Genomic DNA, 20388 nt, shown 5'->3' with positions numbered 1-20388 from the left:
CACCTATGAACACTATCTGAACCATCATTTTACTGCTCTTCTCTCTTGAAGGACTTTTTCTGCATGTGTAGTTGGCCACATTATCCGTTTAGCTCAACACTAGCGCTGTTTTTAGTGTGTTACTATGATCACTTTGCTGATTTTGGTATGTCACGATTTATGATGAAGGCTATTTTGTTGTCATCACTTGTAGTACAAAACACTGTGGTACCTAGGTTGTCATCACAAAAGTTAGGAGTGACATCAGGTACTTGGATGATGTCAAGAGGCTTCTCTCTTACTTCATAATGGCGAGGGCACTGTTTGAAGTGGGATGCACGTCCATTTCCTAACATGTAAGTTTTGAAGGAGTGGATATCGGATGACGTACGCATACTATCCAAGCATACGTTGCCCATGATTACTCAGCCTAGGTCAAGTTTTTGTGCGTAAGGGGCATCATCGGGTCCATTGCACTGCTTGCGTACTTTATGTACTCTAAGAATGTCTCTTCCTAGCAAGATAAAGATTTCAGCATTCATGTCCATTGCAGGAATTTCATTAACAAGGTGCCTCAAGTGAGGATGGTGATATGCAGCCTCTGGAGTAGGAATTTCTTCCCTTTCGTCTGGTATCTGGTCACACTTGACTAATGTTGGTAGGGGTATGCCCTCTCCCTTATTGATATGAGAGACCATGAACCCATTGGCCTTTCTGCCGAAGGTCTCTTCATGACCAGAACAGGTTCTGAGAGTATACGATGATGCGTGTCCCTCTATACCAAAGATCTCAAAGAATTTAGGCTTAACCAAGGATCTGTTGCTCTGTTCATCTATTATGGCATACATCCTAATAGCTTCCTCAGGTTGACACTTTGGGTATATCTTGACTAGGCATATCTTTGCACAGCATTTGTTATCTAAGCCTTCTCCACAGACTTCTGTGCATGAGGAAGAAACGTTAGCTGTGGCTGGAGCATGACCTTGTTGCTCCCCGCCATGACTTGAGACAGGGCTGGAGGTAGGAGGCTGCTGTGAATTGTCTGAGGGTGGACCCGGATGCATAGCTGTAACATGTCTGTCGCTACTGCATTCTGTGCACTTGATGACAACTTTACAGTCTTTAGCAAAATGTCCATAACAAGCACAGCACCTGTAGCATATTCCAAGTTTCTGAAGAATCTCCCTGCGCTCTTGTAACATCTTTGCCCTAAGCCCACGACATTTCTTTAGGGGGTGAGGCTTCTTGTGAATAGGGCACTGACGGTTAAGGTCTTTATTTCTGTCACCTGAATCGCTCTGGTGAGCAGGAGAGGATATGGGTGGTGAGATGTCTGTCCTTTTAACAGATATTGCTCTATTAAAGTCTCTGCGTTTAGCTGCTATGTTATCATACCTTGATGAAGATGATGATGATAAAGCAGGTAAGTTGGGTTCAATGAAGCTGAAGCTGGGATTGTTTCTTGTCCAGGCTTGATCGCTGATAAACCTGCAAAAATATGCGAATGGAGGAAAAGATACATTATAGTCTCTTTTGTACCTTGAGCCTTGTTGTGCCCATTTCTCTTGCAGGCCGTATGGCAGTTTAGACACCACTGGATTTACACCATGAGCAGTGTCCAGGAAGCTTAGTCCAGGTAGACGTGGGTCTGTCTTTGCCAACTCTAGCTCCATGAGTAGATCACTCAGATCTTAGAGCTTGAGGTAGTCTTTGTTCCCTATCTTTGGGAAGTTTTGCAGTCTCTTGAATAGAGCGCTTTCTATGGCTTCAGAGCTACCATAGGCTTGCTCAAGTCTTGCCCATGCAGCAACAAGACCTGTATATGGGTGGTCAACGTGCACTGTTCTCAGTCTTTTAACACGATCTGCAGATTCCGGCCCCAGCCACTTTATGAGCAAATCAAGTTCCTCCTTGGTATTAAAGTTGAGATCAGCAATGGCAGCTTTGAAGGTTGATCTCCAGGCCCTGTAGCTCTCCAGACAGTCATCAAACCTTGAGAGGGTAGTGTTAATGAGCTCATGGCATACCATATATCTGGCAAAGTCATTCAAGTCTGATCTCTCACTCTTCGTGCCAAAGTAACTTGTGGAACCCCTCGGGTGTGAAAGTTCTCTGGTGAAGTAGGGTGAGGTTTGCCAGGATGAAATGATGTTGCAAGAGCGTTTAACTGTGGTGTAGTCCCTAAGGCTTGTGCTGGCTGTGGCTTGAGCTGCGGCTTGTCACTGGAAGTCACCTTGTTGTCAGCAAGAGGTGATGCGGTTTGCTGCATAGAGGTACTTGCATTGTACACTTGAAGAGGCTCAGGCATTTGGAACTGAGAGGTCTCTGTGTTGAGAATCAGAACAGTGTTGTTAGTAGGAAGTACAGGAGATGACTCTGTATCATTGCAAACACTATGCTTTAGTACATATTCACTGGTGCTTTCAACTGGGTCTTGCAGTTCTGCTAGGATGTAACAGTCTGAGTTAACACTTTCTCCCATCGCTTGTTCAAGGACTCTCAGCCTTGCTAGGGCAGCTGCTTCCTCTCTTTCCATTTGCAGAATCTTTATTTTGGAATCTGCCTCTGCTTGTTGGGCATCTGCCTATGCTTGTTGAGCTGCTTGTTGAGCTTTCATCTTTGCTTCTGTTTCTGCTTGTTGAGCTTTCATCTTTGCATGGAGAGCTGCCTTTTGTGTTTCTATTTCTGCTTCCTTTCTGGTAAAGGAGGTTTGCACTTTTTTTGCTTCCAGACTTGTACGGGCCTCTATTAGCTTGTCGCTTAATGTTGAACTTCTGGAGTGAGAGGATCTGGTAGAACGTGCAGTGTGCTTGGTTGATGTGGATCTAGGAGATCTGGTCTCCTGCAATTGAGCAATGCAGAGTTTTGCCTTACACTGGGCTTTTTGCACTAAGAGATCCCTTTGTTGGTTTAGTGCATCAGCTCTGGTCAGTTCTGCTGAGGAGTCCTCTATATTACAGTCCTGCAAGAAAGCTGTGTATTTTGCAAACAGCCGCTGGTAGCGTTCGTACGCGGCAGAGTCTCTTAGTTCAGCTGGTTGATCATTAAAGTGTGTCAAAACTGACATGCAGTGTGAAGTTCTGTCCCATAAGTCTGACAGATTGCTGGAGATCTCATCTCTAGTGGCTTCATAGTTTTCTCTGCGTTCCTGTGTCAGTTTTATTGTACGTTTGGGTCTTACACTCTGATCGGCAATATCTGCAGAATCTGCTCCCTGTACATCTGCGGGTTCAGAGGCATGATGAATCTGTGTTGGTTCAGCCACAAAAGGGTGCTCAGAGTCTTGTGTAGATATTTTTTCACGTTTTTGCAGAAAATGGTACTGTCTAGAGTAGAGAAACAGTTTTTAACATTCACATGAGGTGCAGTAAGCTTATGCGACCATGTGCTTTCACAAGATGGCGGATGGCACTGAGCTTGATTGCAGATCAGGCACACATATAGACACAGCAGGCTGTGGGAATTCTATACATCTTTTGACTATTCTGAGTCCAATTGTTGTGAAGCGATTTATCCCTTGTGAGACCTCTATGCCTGGCCTGTATAAGCAGATATAATCACTGAGGACAATCCTCATCAGATAGCTTGAACTCACCAATACCGATTTCCATCCACAGATGCTTTATTCTGAACATCAGATTACAGCAGATTGACAGGATACAAACAGATGAACAGGTTGTGGTATTGTGCGGTCAAAAGATGATACTGTCTTTAGCTTACAATGGAGAATACATGTGCCCTGCTACATGTGGCTTGTTAACTGCATAGATGACACAGGAAGTACAAACACAGGAAGAAGGGTGGAGCATTACATTCAAAGGAAGTGTGTCATAACATAAGGGAAAATAAACTTGAGAGACAAGTGTATAACCACAAAGGGTTACTAGATGGCAGCATGTAAACTAAACATAAAAGTCCATAGAAAAATGGTTAGGAAAACAATATATATAAATCCTATGCCCTGCTTGGGCAGCACAACCCAAATAGGAGATAAACGTTGTAGACCAGGTGAATGGTAGAGAGTGAAGAAGTTGGGTTTGGATGGCAGGCATCAATTATATATTTAAAGCTTTGGATTTGTGAGGGTTTACAGAAAGGCCTGATAATTGTTCAAATTTAGAAAGGACGTTCAGAAGAGTTGGAGCTGAGGTAACGGGTGAAGTAAGGAATATTAAGACATCATCAGCAAACAGACATAATTTATATTGATAACTAGGGATGAGCTTCGAGTTTGAGTCGAACTCATGTTCGACTCGAACATTGGCTGTTCGCAAGTTCGCCGAACAGCGAACAATTTGGGGTGTTCGCGGCAAATTCGAATGCCGCCGAACACCCTTTAAAAGTCTATGGGAGAAATCAAAAGTGCTAATTTTAAAGGCTAATATGCAAGTTATTGTCATAAAAAGTGTTTGGGGACCCAGGTCCTGCCCCAGGGGACATGGATCAATGCAAAAAAAAGTTTTAAAAACGGCCGTTTTTTCAGGAGCAGTGATTTTAATAATGCTTAAAGTCAAACAATAAAAGTGTAATATCCCTTTAAATTTCGTACCTGGGGGGTGTCTATAGTATGCCTGTAAAGGGGCGCATGTTTCCTGTGTTTAGAACAGTCTAACAGCAAAATGACATTTTGAAGGAAAAAACTCATTTAAAACTACCCGCGGCTATTAATGCATTGCCGACAATACACATAGAAGTTCATTGATAAAAACGGCATGGGAATTCCCCAAAGGGGAACCCCGAACCAAAATTTAAAAAAAAAAAATGACGTGGGAGTCCCCCTAAATTCCATACCAGGCCCTTCAGGTCTGGTATGAATATTAAGGGGAACCCCGGCCAAAATTTAAAAAAATAAATGACGTGGGGTTCCCCCTAAATTCCATACCAGACCCTTCAGGTCTGGTATGGATTTTAAGGGGAACCCCGCGCCAAAAAAAAAAAAAAAAAAACGGCGTGGGGTCCCCCCAAAAATCCATACCAGACCCTTATCCGAGCACGCAACCTGGCAGGCCGCAGGAAAAGAGGGGGGACGAGAGTGCGGCCCCCCCTCCTGAACCGTACCAGGCCACATGCCCTCAACATTGGGAGGGTGCTTTGGGGTAGCCCCCCAAAACACCTTGTCCCCATGTTGATGAGGACAAGGGCCTCATCCCCACAACCCTGGCCGGTGGTTGTGGGGGTCTGCGGGCGGGGGGCTTATCAGAATCTGGAAGCCCCCTTTAACAAGGGGACCCCCAGATCCCGGCCCCCCCTGTGTGAAATGGTAAGGGGGTACAAAAGTACCCCTACCATTTCACTAAAAAACTGTCAAAAATGTTAAAAATGACAAGAGACAGTTTTTGACAATTCCTTTATTTAAATACTTCTTCTTTCTTCTATCTTCCTTCATCTTCTGGTTCTTCTGACTCTTCTGGTTCTTCCTCCGGCGTTCTCGTCCAGCATCTCCTCCGCGGCGTCTTCTATCTTCTTCTCCTCGGGCCGCTCCGCACCCATGGCATGGGGGGAGGCTCCCGCTCTTCTCTTCTTCTTTTCTTCTCTTCTTCTCTTCTTCATTTTCTTCTCCGGGCCGCTCCGCATCCATGCTGGCATGGAGGGAGGCTCCCGCTGTGTGACGGCGCTCCTCGTCTGACAGTTCTTAAATAACGGGGGGCAGGGCCACCCGGTGACCCCGCCCCCCTCTGACGCACGGTGACTTGACGGGACTTCCCTGTGACGTCACGGGGAATACCACAGGGAAGTCCCATCATGTCCCGTGCGTCAGAGGGGGGCGGGGTCACCGGGTGGCCCCGCCCCCGTTATTTAAGAACTGTCAGACGAGGAGCGCCGTCACACAGCGGGAGCCTCCCTCCATGCCACATGGGTTGCGGAGCGGCCCGGAGAAGAAAATGAAGAAGAGAAGAAGAGAAGAAGAGAAGAAGAGAAGAAGAGAAGAAGAGAAGAAGAGAAGAAGAGAAGAAGAGAAGAAGAGAAGAAGAGAAGAAAAGAAGAAAAGAAGAAGATGAAGAGAAGAGCGGGAGCCTCCCCCCCATGCCATGGGTGCGGAGCGGCCCGAGGAGAAGAAGATAGAAGATGCCGCGGAGGAGATGCTGGACGAGAACGCCGGAGGAAGAACCAGAAGAGCCAGAAGAACCAGAAGATGAAGGAAGATAGAAGAAAGAAGAAGTATTTAAATAAAGGAATTTTCAAAAACTGTCTCTTGTCATTTTTAACATTTTTGACAGTTTTTTAGTGAAATGGTAGGGGTACTTTTGTACCCCCTTACCATTTCACACAGGGGGGGGTCGGAATCTGGGGGTCCCCTTGTTAAAGGGGGCTTCCAGATTCCGATAAGCCCCCCGCCCGCAGACCCCCACAACCACCGGCCAGGGTTGTGGGGATGAGGCCCTTGTCCTCATCAACATGGGGACAAGGTGTTTTGGGGGGCTACCCCAAAGCACCCTCCCAATGTTGAGGGCATGTGGCCTGGTACGGTTCAGGAGGGGGGGGCCGCACTCTCGTCCCCCCCTCTTTTCCTGCGGCCTGCCAGGTTGCGTGCTCGGATAAGGGTCTGGTATGGATTTTTGGGGGGACCCCACGCCGGTTTTTTTTTTTTTGGCGCGGGGTTCCCATTAAAATCCATACCAGACCTGAAGGGTCTGGTATGGAATTTAGGGGGAACCCCACGTCATTTTTTTTTTTGGCCGGGGTTCCCCTTAATATCCATACCAGACCTGAAGGGCCTGGTATGGAATTTAGGGGGACTCCCACGTCATTTTTTTTTTTTAATTTTGGTTCGGGGTTCCCCTTTGGGGAATTCCCATGCCGTTTTTATCAATGAACTTCTATGTGTATTGTCGGCAATGCAATAGCCGCGGGTAGTTTTAAATGAGTTTTTTCCTACAAAATGTCATTTTGCTGTCAGACTGTTCTAAACACAGGAAACATGCGCCCCTTTACAGGCATACTATAGACACCCCCCAGGTACGAAATTTAAAGGGATATTACACTTTTATTGTTTGACTTTAAGCATTATTAAAATCACTGCTCCTGAAAAAAAGGCCGTTTTTAAAACTTTTTTTTGCATTGATCCATGTCCCCTGGGGCAGGACCCGGGTCCCCAAACACTTTTTATGACAATAACTTGCATATTAGCCTTTAAAATTAGCACTTTTGATTATTCATGTTCGTGTCCCATAGACTTTAACGGTGTTCGTGTGTTCGAACGAACTTTTTTCCTGTTCGCATGTTCTGGTGCGAACCGAACAGGGGGGTGTTCGGCTCATCCCTATTGATAACCACCAAGTTCGAGTACTTTTATGTTTGGGTTGGATCAGATGAGTTAGGCCAGGGGTTCAATTGCCAATGCAAAGAGGAGAGGGGATAGGGGGCATCCCTGCCTGGTTCCTCTCTCAACATTAATAGAATCAGATTTAAAACCTGAATAGGAGATATATGCTTTCGGGTGTTGATATTAGGCAGCTATCCATTTCAAGAAATGTGGTCTGAAACCCCATTAAGAAAGAATTGAGTGTAGATAAGGCCATGATAATTAATTGAATGCCTTTAGTATATCCAAAGAGAGGAAACAGGCAAGGATATGATGTGAACGAGCTGCGTGAGCCAGAAGTGTAGCTCGATGAATATTATCGCTTGCTTGTCTTGAAGGAATTAATTCTGTTTGATCCTATAAATAAGGGTGCCAATAATTGGATTAAGTCTGGAGGATAATATTTTGGCCAATATTTAATATCGACATTGAGGATCAATATCGGTCTATAATTAGACCAAGATGTGTCATCTATATTGGGTTTAGGGATCATGTATATAGAAGCTGTAAGTGATTCTGTATGAAAATTGTGTTCTTTGAGAAGGGAGTTAAAGGCTTCTACCATAAGGGGTGACAATAAAGGTGCAAATCTTTTGTAGTAAGTTGCTGAAAGGCTATCTATGCCTGAATGTTTATGTGATTTGAGTGATTTTATAACTTGTTGTATTTCAAATTCAGTAATAGGTTTATCAAGAGTATCTTGATGAGATGAGGAAAGGGAGGGGAGGTGAATTGAAGATAGGAGTGAGGTCAATTGAGAATGGTCTAAGGTGTTAGGGTCTTTGTATAATTCAGTTAGTTTTTTATGAAATACTTTTAACATTATTAATGGATTTCATCTTCTAATCATCTTTTAATGCTCCTTTTTTGTCCTGCATGCATATTTGCCTTCACTAACCTCCCCAGCATGCTATGCTGGGCCCATATCCACCTAGTCCAGTCACTTAACATGTATTTTGTCAGCTCCATTGTAGTGCTTTACCCTAAAATTTTTCCAAATGGTCTGTGTGTCCTTAACCACTTGCTGCCCGCCCACCGTCATATGACGGCGGGACGGTGCAGCTGTTATCCTGGGCCACCGTCATGTGACGGTGCTGCCTTCCAGGATCTCTAGGGGGCGCGCGCCATATCACTTGGGTCCCAGTGCGCATGCGAGGCAGCCGCGATGTTCGCCGGGCAACCGCGATTGCCCGGTAACCGAGCAGAACCGTGTATCTGTGTATGTAAACACACAGATCAACGTCCTGTCAGATGGGAGGAGACCGATGGTGTGTTCCTTGTACAGAGGAACACCGATCGGTCTCCTCCCCTTGTGAATCCCCTCCCCCCACAGTTATAATCACTCCTTAGGAACACATTTAACCCTACAGCGCCCCCTCCTGGTTAACCCCTTCATTGCCAGTCACATTTATACAGTAATCAATGCATTTTTATAGCACGGATCGATGTATAATTGTGAATTGTCCCAAAAATGTGTCAAAATTGTCCGATGCGTCCGCCGCAATATCGCAGTCATGATAAAAATCGCAGATCGTCGCCATTACTGGTAAAAAAAATAAATAAATAAAAATGCTATAAATCTATCCCCTTATTTTGTAGATGTTATAACTTTTGCGCAAACCAATAAATATACACTTATTGCAATATTTTTTACCAAAAATATGTAGAAGAATATGTATCGGCCTAAACTGAGGAAAAAATTTGTTTAAAAAAAAAAAAAAAATGTGGATATTTATTATAGCAAAAAGTAAAAAATATTGTGTTTTTTTCAAACTTGTCACTCTTGTTTTGTTTATAGTGCAAGAAATAAAAAACGCAGGGGTGATCAAATACCACCAAAAGAAAGCTCTATTTGTGGGGAAAAAATGATAAAAATTTCATTTGGGTACAGTGTTGTATAACTGCGCAATTGTTATTCAAAGTGTGACAGCGCTGAAAATTGGCTTGGGCAGGAAGGGGGTGAAAATGCCCTGTATGGAAGTGGTTAAGTTGATTTATAACCCCACCCCTAAACTTTATCCAAATGGTCTGTGTGTCCTTAAATTGATTTATAATCCCCCCCTAAAATTTATCCAAAATGGTCTATGTGTCCTTAAATTGATTTATAATCCCCCCCCATCCCCTTAAATTTTATCAAAGGGCCATCAGAGGGGGTGAGGAATCTGATAAGTGGGCCTTATATTTTTAGTCTTTAAATAATACTTAATAATAATAATACTTATAAGTGCAAAAGTACTTATATTTTTTTTTTTCTTGTTTGACTCCCCAGTTTCCTTCAATGCCACAGGAATGGCAGACTGTGGCATCCCATTTTGCCACCCGTTGGGACTTTCCCAACTGTGGAGGGGCTATAGATGGGAAACATGTCCACATAGTGCCACCACCCCATTCGGGGTCATACTATTTCAACTATAAGGGGTTTCATAGTATTGTGTTAATGGCAGTGGTGTCGGCACAATATGAATTTCTGTATGTGGACGTGGGGAAGAATGGCCGGATGTCGGATGGAGGAGTCTTCACCCAGCTCTACCAGTGTCTCCAGAGTGGTGGCCTGGGATTGCCACCTGATGCGGATAACATGGAAGGACTCCCCTTTGTCTTCATTGCAGATGAAGCCTTTGGTCTGGGCGAGGACCTGATGAGGCCATTCCCCCAAAGGACCCTCACCCCGGAGAGGAGGTTTTTAACTACTGGCTGGCCAGAGCGAGAAGAGTTGTGGAGAATACCTTCGGGATAATGGTCAGCCGGTTCCGCCTGTTTCAGACAGCAATCCACATGGCGGACTACAAACTTAATCACATTGTCCTAGCATGCTGCATCCTGCACAATTTTTTACACAAAAATTCAAGAAATTATCTTGCATCACTTGGGCCTGAGGCCAGACTTACAGAGAATCCTCTGACAGGCCTGGATACTGGTCGTACTGGCTTGGCCCCCAAAGCGCCGTCAAGTTTGGGGTAGATATGTTGATTTTTTTATGGGTAGGGGGGCCATTGCAATGCCAGGCAATCTCTAATTTTTATTAATAAAAAAAATTATATCTGATAAAATCTAGAAATGTATTTATTGCTTGCTTTTCTTTTTGGCTGTCTCCTAGGTTCTCCTAGTGTACTTGTAGTGCCAAGTGTATTTTCCTTTAGTAAATAAGCCCCATTGTCACTGTAAACACAAAATTATACTTACAAAACTAGTATTGAGCATTAAAAGAAGAAGCCACACATTGTTCATTAGCTAACTTTTTAATCTGTGCACATTCACATGTGCGTTTAGATTTAAAAAAAAAAAAAAATTACAATATAAATTTTGTTTTTTTTAACCAAATATATAATTTTTTTTTCTTTAAAATTATTTTTGTTTTGTTATTTTTTATTAGAAATAAAAAAAAAAAAAAAAAAATATATATATATATATATATATATATATATATATATATATATATATATATATATATATATTTTTTTTTTTTTTTTAACAAGCAGGCATGTTTTAAAACATATAAAACATACACACAACTCTGGAAGTTAACAAAGTTCCACATCTCTAAAATGAAGGCAATATCAGATATTATAATGACAAAAATGTCTTGATATTGCCCTAAAATCAGATGGAGTGAGGTCACCCCTGTAAAAGCCAAATTTTGAAGATGCACACCAATTTGGATTCCAAATGGGTAATGTCAACATGTGCTATCTCCCATCACAGAGGATCAATGGATGTGTTTTGTGTGTGCAATCCCTTCCTCTAACCTACTAGTGTTATGAGGAAGGGGTTGCACCCACAAACCGCATACATTGAGATCCCCTGATGGCAGATAGCACATGTTGACACACCGTGTGCATCTTCAAAATTTGGATTTGAAAATTGTACACAATCATAAAAAAATGTAAGGCCAGAATCTGGTCATATAAAAAGGAAATGAAGAACATGATCGACAAAGGGATTAAATTCTCCCCATAACATTGATCATGTTCTTCATTTCATGTTGCATAATGTCCAGCTGATTGCGCATGATGTCCAGCTGATTGCGCATGATATCAATATCCCCATTCCAGGCCATGATCTGGCCAATCAGTCTTTGTGCGCTGTCTGCTGAAAAGGGTTCCGCGGCTTCCCCTTCCACAACCAGCACATCACCTAAAATTGATGAAAAAAGATGTATTTAGATGCAGGTATACATAGAATTACCTGAAGCTGGGGTGTCAGACACTCACCTGGTGGGGAGCCCATGTCGCCCAGTTCCTCCACCTCTCCTACCTCCACATCCTTGGGGGGGCGCTGGTGCTTTGACATGCTTCCGCGGCTTCCCCTTCCACAACCAGCACATCACCTACAATTGATGAAAAAAGATGTATTTAGAAATATGCAGGCATACATAGATTACCTGAAGCTGGGGTGTCAGACACTCACCTGGTGGGGTGCTCATGTCGCCCACTTCCTCTACCTCTCCTTCCTCCACATTCACAGGGGGCACGGGCTTATTTCCCAATCTGGCAGGTGAGGTTGGGGGTCCCTGGGATCCGGTTGTCTGAGTCTTTTCTCCCCTGTGAGAATGAAACATAAGGTATACTTAGCACACAGATATTAGAGTCCAGAAATAGGAATATGAAACATTGTATTGAAGTGGTGTACAGTTGTCTGTTTGGGCAGAGATCCAAGTTGAAGACATGATTAAAATGTCCTTTTAAACAAGCTGGAATACTTACCTTTTTTGGCCTAGTTTCACAGATAGAGACACCCCAACAAGTATACACTGGAGCACCTGTGTCTTTTACCGTAAAAAATGTATTCTGGTGTCCCACACTAGTGCTCCTGAGTCCAGATGTGTAAACAGCTGCCGAGTGTCCTCTACTTACATTCCACTAAATGAAGTTTGCTATTCATTCTAGTTTCCAAAAAAAATCTAGACAATGTCCTAAACCTCTTTTAATAAGACAAATTAGCAAATGTAGTTAACCCTGTATCTGGCAAAAACTTTGTATATATTTACAAACGATGTTTCCTACGAATGATGTGTGTGTCCACGAACATAAAAGTAGCCATTTAAAACTGTACAACAGTAAAGAAAAGCACATTGAGCAGCATGCAAGTTAATAATCAGAATAGGAACACACGACAAGTACTTACTTTTTTTTAAGTACTTTTTTTATTCTTCTGGCTCCCTGAGTTTTAGGTCGGACCAACGTTTCCTCAATTGGTCTTTTGAGCGGCGTACTTCAAAATTATGCTGCAGAGTCTTCACAACTTTGGACATGATTTTGGCCTTGCGTAAATTAGGCTGGGTGTACGGTCCATGCTTGCCATCATAATCTTTCCTCTGCAAAATATCAACCATCTCCACCATCTCTTCAAAGGCCATATTGGAGGCCTTAAATCTTCGGGACATTTCGGGCTTCGGGCTTTCCTCCTTGCTTGTGGTAAAATTATGAACCACCTGTGTCTCCGCCATGTTGCTCCTACTGCGCATCGTAGAGAGAAGGGACGGAGAATACTCGTGAAAAAGAACGTCAGGGGCGGGCAACTAGGCGGAGTTTCACGCATGCACAGTGTATATAAAGCTAACACGCATGTGCCGTATATACGTTGTGTGCGTAGAGAAGGGGCGGAGAATATTCATGACAAAGAACGTCAGGGGCAGGCGACGCAGGTGGAGTTTCACGCAAGCACAGTGTATATAAAGTTAACACGCATGTGCCGTACGTACATTCTGTGCACGGAGGAAAGAGAAACTGAAGTTGCGAGCATCCGAAACAAAGGTCAATTTTATTTATTTTGTAGCGGCCTATACTGCTTAAAGATTGAGGCCTATGTTGGGATAAGATTATGAGAGTTTAGGTTAATATTAGTGTTTTTGTCTTGTGTATTGTCTTACAGCAAAAATGAATAATCCGTTTAAGGACCCTGAATTTCTGACACTATTTATTGAGAAGTACAGGGAGATGAGGAATCTGTGGGAGGTCAAACACCCTCAATATCACATTAAACCAGTAAGGAAGGCAACACTGGAGAAACTTCTGGCATTTGTGCAGACTTTAATCCCAGAAGCAACCATGGAGATTTTGGAAAGGAAAATTGGGATCTTGAGGAATATGTATAGGAGGGAGCATAACAAGATCCAGGCTTCCCTGAGATCAGGAGCATCAGCAGATGATGTGTATGTACCCAGGCTGTGGTACTTCCAAAACCTGCGTTTTAATGACGACCAGACTGAAGCCAGGGAATCTCTTTCAACCCTTCCCTCCACCCTTCCCTCCACCCTTCCCTCCACCCCACCAGAGGCTGATGAGGACCAACTTGGGCCTTCCATCCTGGAAGAACCGGATGCGACCATCTGGAGCCAGGTATATTATTTTTAGACATATTTAGTGTCCTAATATTAATGATTTTAACTAGATGTTCTAATTGATTACCTATTAAGGATTTTATACAAAAAATGATGTATACATAGCAATTGACAGTAGTGGCCAAAAATGTTTGTCACCAGCTTGAAAAAATGCTGGGGTCAGAATGATACTCTTTTATATGTATTAACATAGAATTTGTAAGTCATGAGCTGAAAATTGTGTGTGATTGATGAACCAAAAAATAAAACTATGTCCCTTTTTTTGACACAGGATGAGCTCAGCCAGGACGAGGGTGTAGAAAGTGGCAGGCAGGAGGAGGCCGGGACCAGTGTCAGCCAGGAGGAGGCCAGACCCAGTGTCAGCCAAGAGGTGGCCGGGCCCAGTAGGAGCCTCACCCAGTCGCAGGTGCCTCCCCTCTGCCTTCAGACAAAAAGGCCCAGGAAGGTTACAGTGACAGAGGAGCCATCACTGCGCCTCATGAGAGAAGCTACAAATTTCCTCAAGAGCCCCCCGAACCTGCAGAGGCCTATGGCTGCTATATGGCCAGCAGGTTGCTCAAAGTGGAGAAGGGCCAACGCCTCCTCTGTGAAAAACTTTTTTCTGATGTCCTTCACAAGGGGCTGAGGGGCAAGTTAACTGCCAACAGCCAAATAAATGAGCAAGCCCCTCTTCCTCCTCCTCCTCCTCCTGCCACAAGTCCACCACCAGAGCCACAGCCTCAAAGGAAGGCTGCATGGCAGCGTGGAGGGAAGGCTGCAGGGAAGGGTGCAGGGCAGCGTGGAGGGAAAGCTGCAGCAAAGAGAAGAACATGATAACCTGGGTTCAGTCTGGTCTGACAGAAGACACAGGCTGGTGTAGTACCACAGCCTGGGGACATATATGTCATCTGTTGCTGTTCTTGATCTCTGGGATTCCTGGACCAGATTGTGCTCCCTATTATACGGACTCCTCAAGATCCCAATTTTCTTTTCCACAGACTTGATGTGTGCCCTGGGGCCAAAAGGCTTCACAAATTCCAAAAGTTTCTCCAGCGTTGCCTTCATCTTTATTTTGTTAACCAGAATAAATGGATAGTTTATTTTCTGAAAATATTTGCCTATGTGTATTTATTAAAATACATTTAAAAAAAAAAAAAAAGTTATTGTGGTAACTTAAAAATTTACCACATTAAAAAAAAATATATTAAAAAATATATATGGAGATCACTAGAAAATAATTTTTTAACAAACCTAAAAAAAGATCTTGATGAAATAAAAAATAATAAAAAATGTCTCCAAATAAAAAATATGTAAACATTAGTATGGAGATCAGGCTTTTAAAAAATACAATATCATTCATGAAATCAAGAGAAATAATTCATAAATCTGTTTGTGAGAACTCTGTGTGAATATGAGCAGCAAAACAACTTTGTTCTTCTAGCATTATAAAGAAGACATTACTGCTCTGCATTCAACGATCACAGAATTTGCAGCGTGAGGAATGTGCTAGCTAAAATACGAACACTAGTTTTACAAGACCGAGCGCTTCCATCTCGTACTTGCTTCTGAGCATGCGTCATTTTTTCCGCGGAAGGATTTGAAACATGTTCCAAATCTAAAGTCCATCAGATTTTCGACAGAAAAAGTCAGCTGAAGGTCCGATGAAGCCCACACATGGTCGGATTGTCCGCCGCATTCATTCCGTCAGACCAGTCCGGACGAAAAGTCCGCTCATGTGTACACGGCATTAGCCTCACATTTGCTGACTGGCGGAATTCCAGCTAGTAAAAGATTGAGAGCATTCTCTCTATTTTTCAGTCGGGGAAAGTTCCTATCCGAAAATGCGATCGTCTGTGTGCAATTCGGACGAGCAAAAATTCACGCATGCTCAGAATCAAGTACGAGACGGAAGCACTCGTTCGTAAAACGAGCGTTCGTAATGGAGATAGCACATTCGTCACTCTGTCAATTTTTGGATCTTTTAATGCAGCACATTCTTTTGTTCTTTATAATGCTAGAAGAATGAATTTGTTTTGCTGCTGATATTCACACAGAGTTCTCACAACCTTAATTCTTTATTATTTCTCATGGTCTCCTGAATAATCTTTTTGTTTTTAAAGCCAGATCTCCATAATAATGTTTAGAATTATTATTTTTTTTAATCAAGATCTCCTGTTTTTTTGATTATTTTTAAATTATTTTCTAGTGATCTCCATATTTTTTTTGTGTGTGTCAAGTTTTCACAACAGCATTATTATCAAGTATTTTTAAATCCCAAGGAGGTTGGTTGTTGTCCCTTGTTAATTTGACATTGTATTTTTAAAATGTACCTGTCTACTCATAAACAAATTGTCCTTTTTGAAGAGAAACACATAGGCAAATATTTTCATATGAAAAAATCTACATTTATACTGATTCATAACAAAATAAAGACGAAGGCAATGCTGGAGATACTGCTTGAATTTGTGAAGCCATTGTACCGCAGGGCACACATCAACTCTTTGTAACTAAAAATTGGTAGCTTGAAAAGTCCATATAATAGGGAGCACAATCTGGTCCAGGACTCCCAGAGATCATGAACAGCAGCAGATGACATATATGTCCCCAGGCTGTGGTACTACCACAGCCTGCGTCTTCTTTCAGACCAGACTGAACCCAGGCCATCACTTTCTTGTCCTCCCTGCAGCCTTCCCTGCAGCCTTCCCTGCAGCCTTCCTTGGAGGCTGTGGCTCTGGAGGTGGACTTGTGGCAGGAGGAGGAGGAGGAGGATGGGCGAACGCAACTAAGTGCATGTTATCACTAATTTGGCCCCTCAACCCTTTCCGAAGGGACTGAAAAATAAGATTCTCACACATGAAGCGTTGGCCCTCCTCCATTTGCTGCAATTTTGCAGCTACATAGCAGCCATAGGCCTCTTCAGCTTCAGGGGGTGTTTTCAGCACTGGGCCCTCCTCTATTTGCAGCACTGGGACTCCTTAATGAGGCCCAGTGCTGCCTCCTCCATGTTACTCCCCTTCCTGGCCATTTTTATTGTAAGGTGGAGGGGAGGCACCTGGGATTGGGTGAGGCTACTTGTCCTGGCCACCTCCTGGTTGACACTTACCCCGCCTCCTCCTGGCTGACACTTACCCCCGCCTCCTCCTGGCTGCCACATTCCAGAGTCTGGTCCTGGCTGAGGTCTTCCTGTGTATGAAAAAGGGACATAGTTGTAGTTTTTGGTTCATCAATCACACACAATTTTCAGCTCATGACTGTTGCAAATTGAATGTTAATAAATAGAAAAGACTATCATTCTGAGCCCAGCATTTTTTATTCTTGTCCCAATCATTTTTGGCCACTACTGTCTATTGATATGTAAAACACTTTTTTGTTAAATCATTTGTTATCAATAATAACATCTAGTTAACACCAATAATTTTTGGACAATAAATATGTTCAAAACTACTATACCTGGCTCCAGCTGGGCTCCTCAACTTCTTCCAGAAAGGAAGGGCCAGGTTGGTCCTTGGAAGCCTCAGCTGGGGTTGAGGGAAGGGTGGATGGAAGTGTGGAAAGTAATTCCCTGGCTTCAATCTGGTCTTCCAGAAACCACATCCTGTTGTAGTACCACAGACTGGGTACATACACATCCTTTGCTGCTGCTCCTGATCTCATGGAAGCCTGGACCTTATTAAGCTCTTTCCTATACGTGATTCTTAAGCTACCAATTTTCTTATCCACAAACTCAATGTCTGCGTTGGGGACCTGCGTCTTCACAAATTGCAGTAGTTACTCCAGCGATTCCTTCCTAGCTGGTTTATTTTGATATAAGGGGTTTTTAACCTCCCACAAATTTCTCATATCCCCTTATCTGTATATGAACTGGCCCATGAATTCAGGGTCTTTGAATTGTTTCATATTTGCTGCAAGACAAAACACAAGACAAAAACACTAATATCAGGCTAAACTCTCTTAATCTTATCCCAATATAGGCCTCAATCTCAAATCAGTATAGGCCACTAATGTCCCAAGTTAACCACTTAAGCCCTGGACCATTTTGCTGGCCAAAGACCAGAGCACTTTTTGCGATTCGGCACTGCGTCGCTTTAACTGACAATTGCGCGGTTGTGCTACATGGCCCCCAAACAAAATTGACGTTCTTTTTTTCCCACAAATAGAGCTTTCTTTTGGTGGTATTTGATCACGCCTGCGGTTTTTATTTTTTGCGCTATAAACAGAAAAAGAGTGACAATTTTGAAAAAAAACATTATTTTTTACATTTTGCTATAATAAATATCCCTCAAAAATATATAAAAACATTTTTTTTCCCTCAGTTTAGGCTGATACATATTCTTCTACATATTTTTGGTAAAAAAAATTGCAATAAGCATTTATTGATTGGTTTGCACAAAAGTTATAGCGTTTACAAAATAGGGGATAGTTTTATGGCATTTTTATAAATTTTTTTTTTTTACTAGTAATGGCTGCAATCAGTGATTTTTATCATGACTGCGACATTATGGTGGACACATCTGACATTTTTGACACATTTTTGGGTCCATTGTCATTTATACAGCGATCAGTGCTATACAAATGCAATGATTCCTGTGTAAATGACACTGGCAGTGAAGGGGTTAACCACTAGGGGGCAGTATAAGGGTTAAGTATGTCCTGGGGAGTGATTCTAACTGTGGGGGGCGTGGCTACGTTTGACATGTCACTGATCTCTGCTCCGGATCACAGGGAGCAGAGATCAGTGACACTGTCACTAGGCAGAATGGGGAGATGCTTGTTTACATTAGCATCTCCCCGTTCTACCTCTCCGTGAGGCGATCGCGGGTATCCCCGCAGCGATCGAGTCTGCAAATTTAAAGGGACGCACGAGTACGCCCATTTGCCCAGCCATGCGTACATCGGCGTGCGCCGGTCGGGAACCGGTTAAAATGTTACCTTCGTTATAACGTTCGGTGCTTCCTCCACTACGTACGACACATGCATTTTAGCTTTATATATACTGCGCATGCGTGAAACTCTGCCAGCGTCACCCGCCCCTAATGTTCTTTCTTGAATATTCCCCGCCCCTTCTCTTTCATCGCAGTGGGAGAGGAACATGGCAGAGACACAGCAGGTGCATGATAATAGCAGTAACGAGGAGGAGGAAAGCCCGGAGGCCGAAACGTCCCGATCCCGCAGGAGATTTAAGGCCTCAAATATGGCCTTTGTAGAGATGGCGGAGATGGTGGACATCTTGAAGAGGGCCGACTATGACGGGAAGTATGGACCGTACCTAGACCCAAATGTGAGAAAGGCCAAGATCATGACTAAAGTTGTGAAGAGTCTGCACAGGAATTTTGGGGTACGACGATCCAAGGAGCAATTGAGGAAATGCTGGTCAGACCTGAAATTGAGGGAGCAGGATCAGTACAGAAGGATCAAGAAAGTGCTTCTAAAAAGTAAGTAGTTGTCTTGTGTTCTGATTATTATTATTACTTGTATGCTGCTCCATGTGCTTTTCTTTATTGTTGTACAGTTTAAAATGGCTACTTTCATGTTCATGGGCACAGTAATCAGTCATAGGAAACATTGTTTGTTTGCCAACTAAATACGATGTTTTGGGCAGATACAGGGTTAACTACATTTGGTCATGCTAATTTGTATTAAAAGAAGTTTAGGACATTGTTGTCTAGATGTGTTTGAAACTAGAAAGAATTGCAAACTTGATTCAGTGTAATGTAAGGAGAGGACACTCAGCAGCTGTTTACACATCTGGACTCAGGAGCACTAGTGTGGGACACAAGAACAAACTTTTTAGGGTGTCCCAAAAAAGGTAAGTATTCCAGCTTTGGTAAGTGAAAAAATCATGTCTTCAGCTTGCAACTCTGCCAAAATAGACAACAATGTTTCATATTCCTATTTCTGGCCTCAAATATCTGTGTGCTAAGTATACCTTTTGTTTCATTCTCATAGGGAAGAAAAGACTCCGGACGTCTGAGTCCACCAGGAAACCCCCATCTCCTGAAGAAGGGGAACAGAGGACACCACAACCTGAGGATGTGGAGGAAGGAGAGGTGGTTGAGATTGTCACCACAACAGGTGAGTGTCTGACATCACAGATTCAGGTAATAGATGTATGCCTGCATATTTATAATACATGGTGTGTATTTTTTCTTTTAGGTGATGTGCATGTTGTGGAAGAACAATCTCCTCATTTCACAAGTGACAGTGCACAAAGGCTAATTCAGGACATAATGTTTTGTAGTCAGGATTTAGACCTCATCAAGCAAAAAAACAAATGACATAGAACAAAAACTGAAGAACATGATTGATGTACTAGGAAGAATCTAAAGAACAACAAAATGACACCATTTTCTCGTTTTGAAGATGTGCACAGTGTGTCAACATGTGCTATCTGCCATCAGGGGATATCAATGTATTCGTTTTGTGGGTGCAACCCTTTCCTCATAACTCAAGTAGGTGAGAGGAAGTGGTTGCACCCCCAAAACACATCCATTGATCCCCCATGATGGAAGATAGCACATGTTGACATTAGGCATGGGATCAGGAGGGAAATTCCCAGTTTTGATTCCCAATTTGTGTGCATCTTCAAAATTTGGCTTTTACAGGGGGACATCACCCCATCTGATGAAGGCAATATCAATACATTTTTAACACTATAATGTCTGATATTGCCTTCAGTTTTTCAATGTTGAACTTTGTAAGTTCATGAGTTGTGTATTTTATGTTTTGAAACATGCCTGTTTATGTACTAAAAAAATATTTTCAAGGTAAAACTTGAAAAAAAAAACAC

The sequence above is a fragment of the Aquarana catesbeiana genome, linkage group LG09 (assembly GCF_042186555.1).
Source record: "Aquarana catesbeiana isolate 2022-GZ linkage group LG09, ASM4218655v1, whole genome shotgun sequence".
In the NCBI taxonomy this organism is placed as follows: domain Eukaryota; kingdom Metazoa; phylum Chordata; class Amphibia; order Anura; family Ranidae; genus Aquarana; species Aquarana catesbeiana.
Note: the sequence above shows the minus strand (reverse complement) of the source record.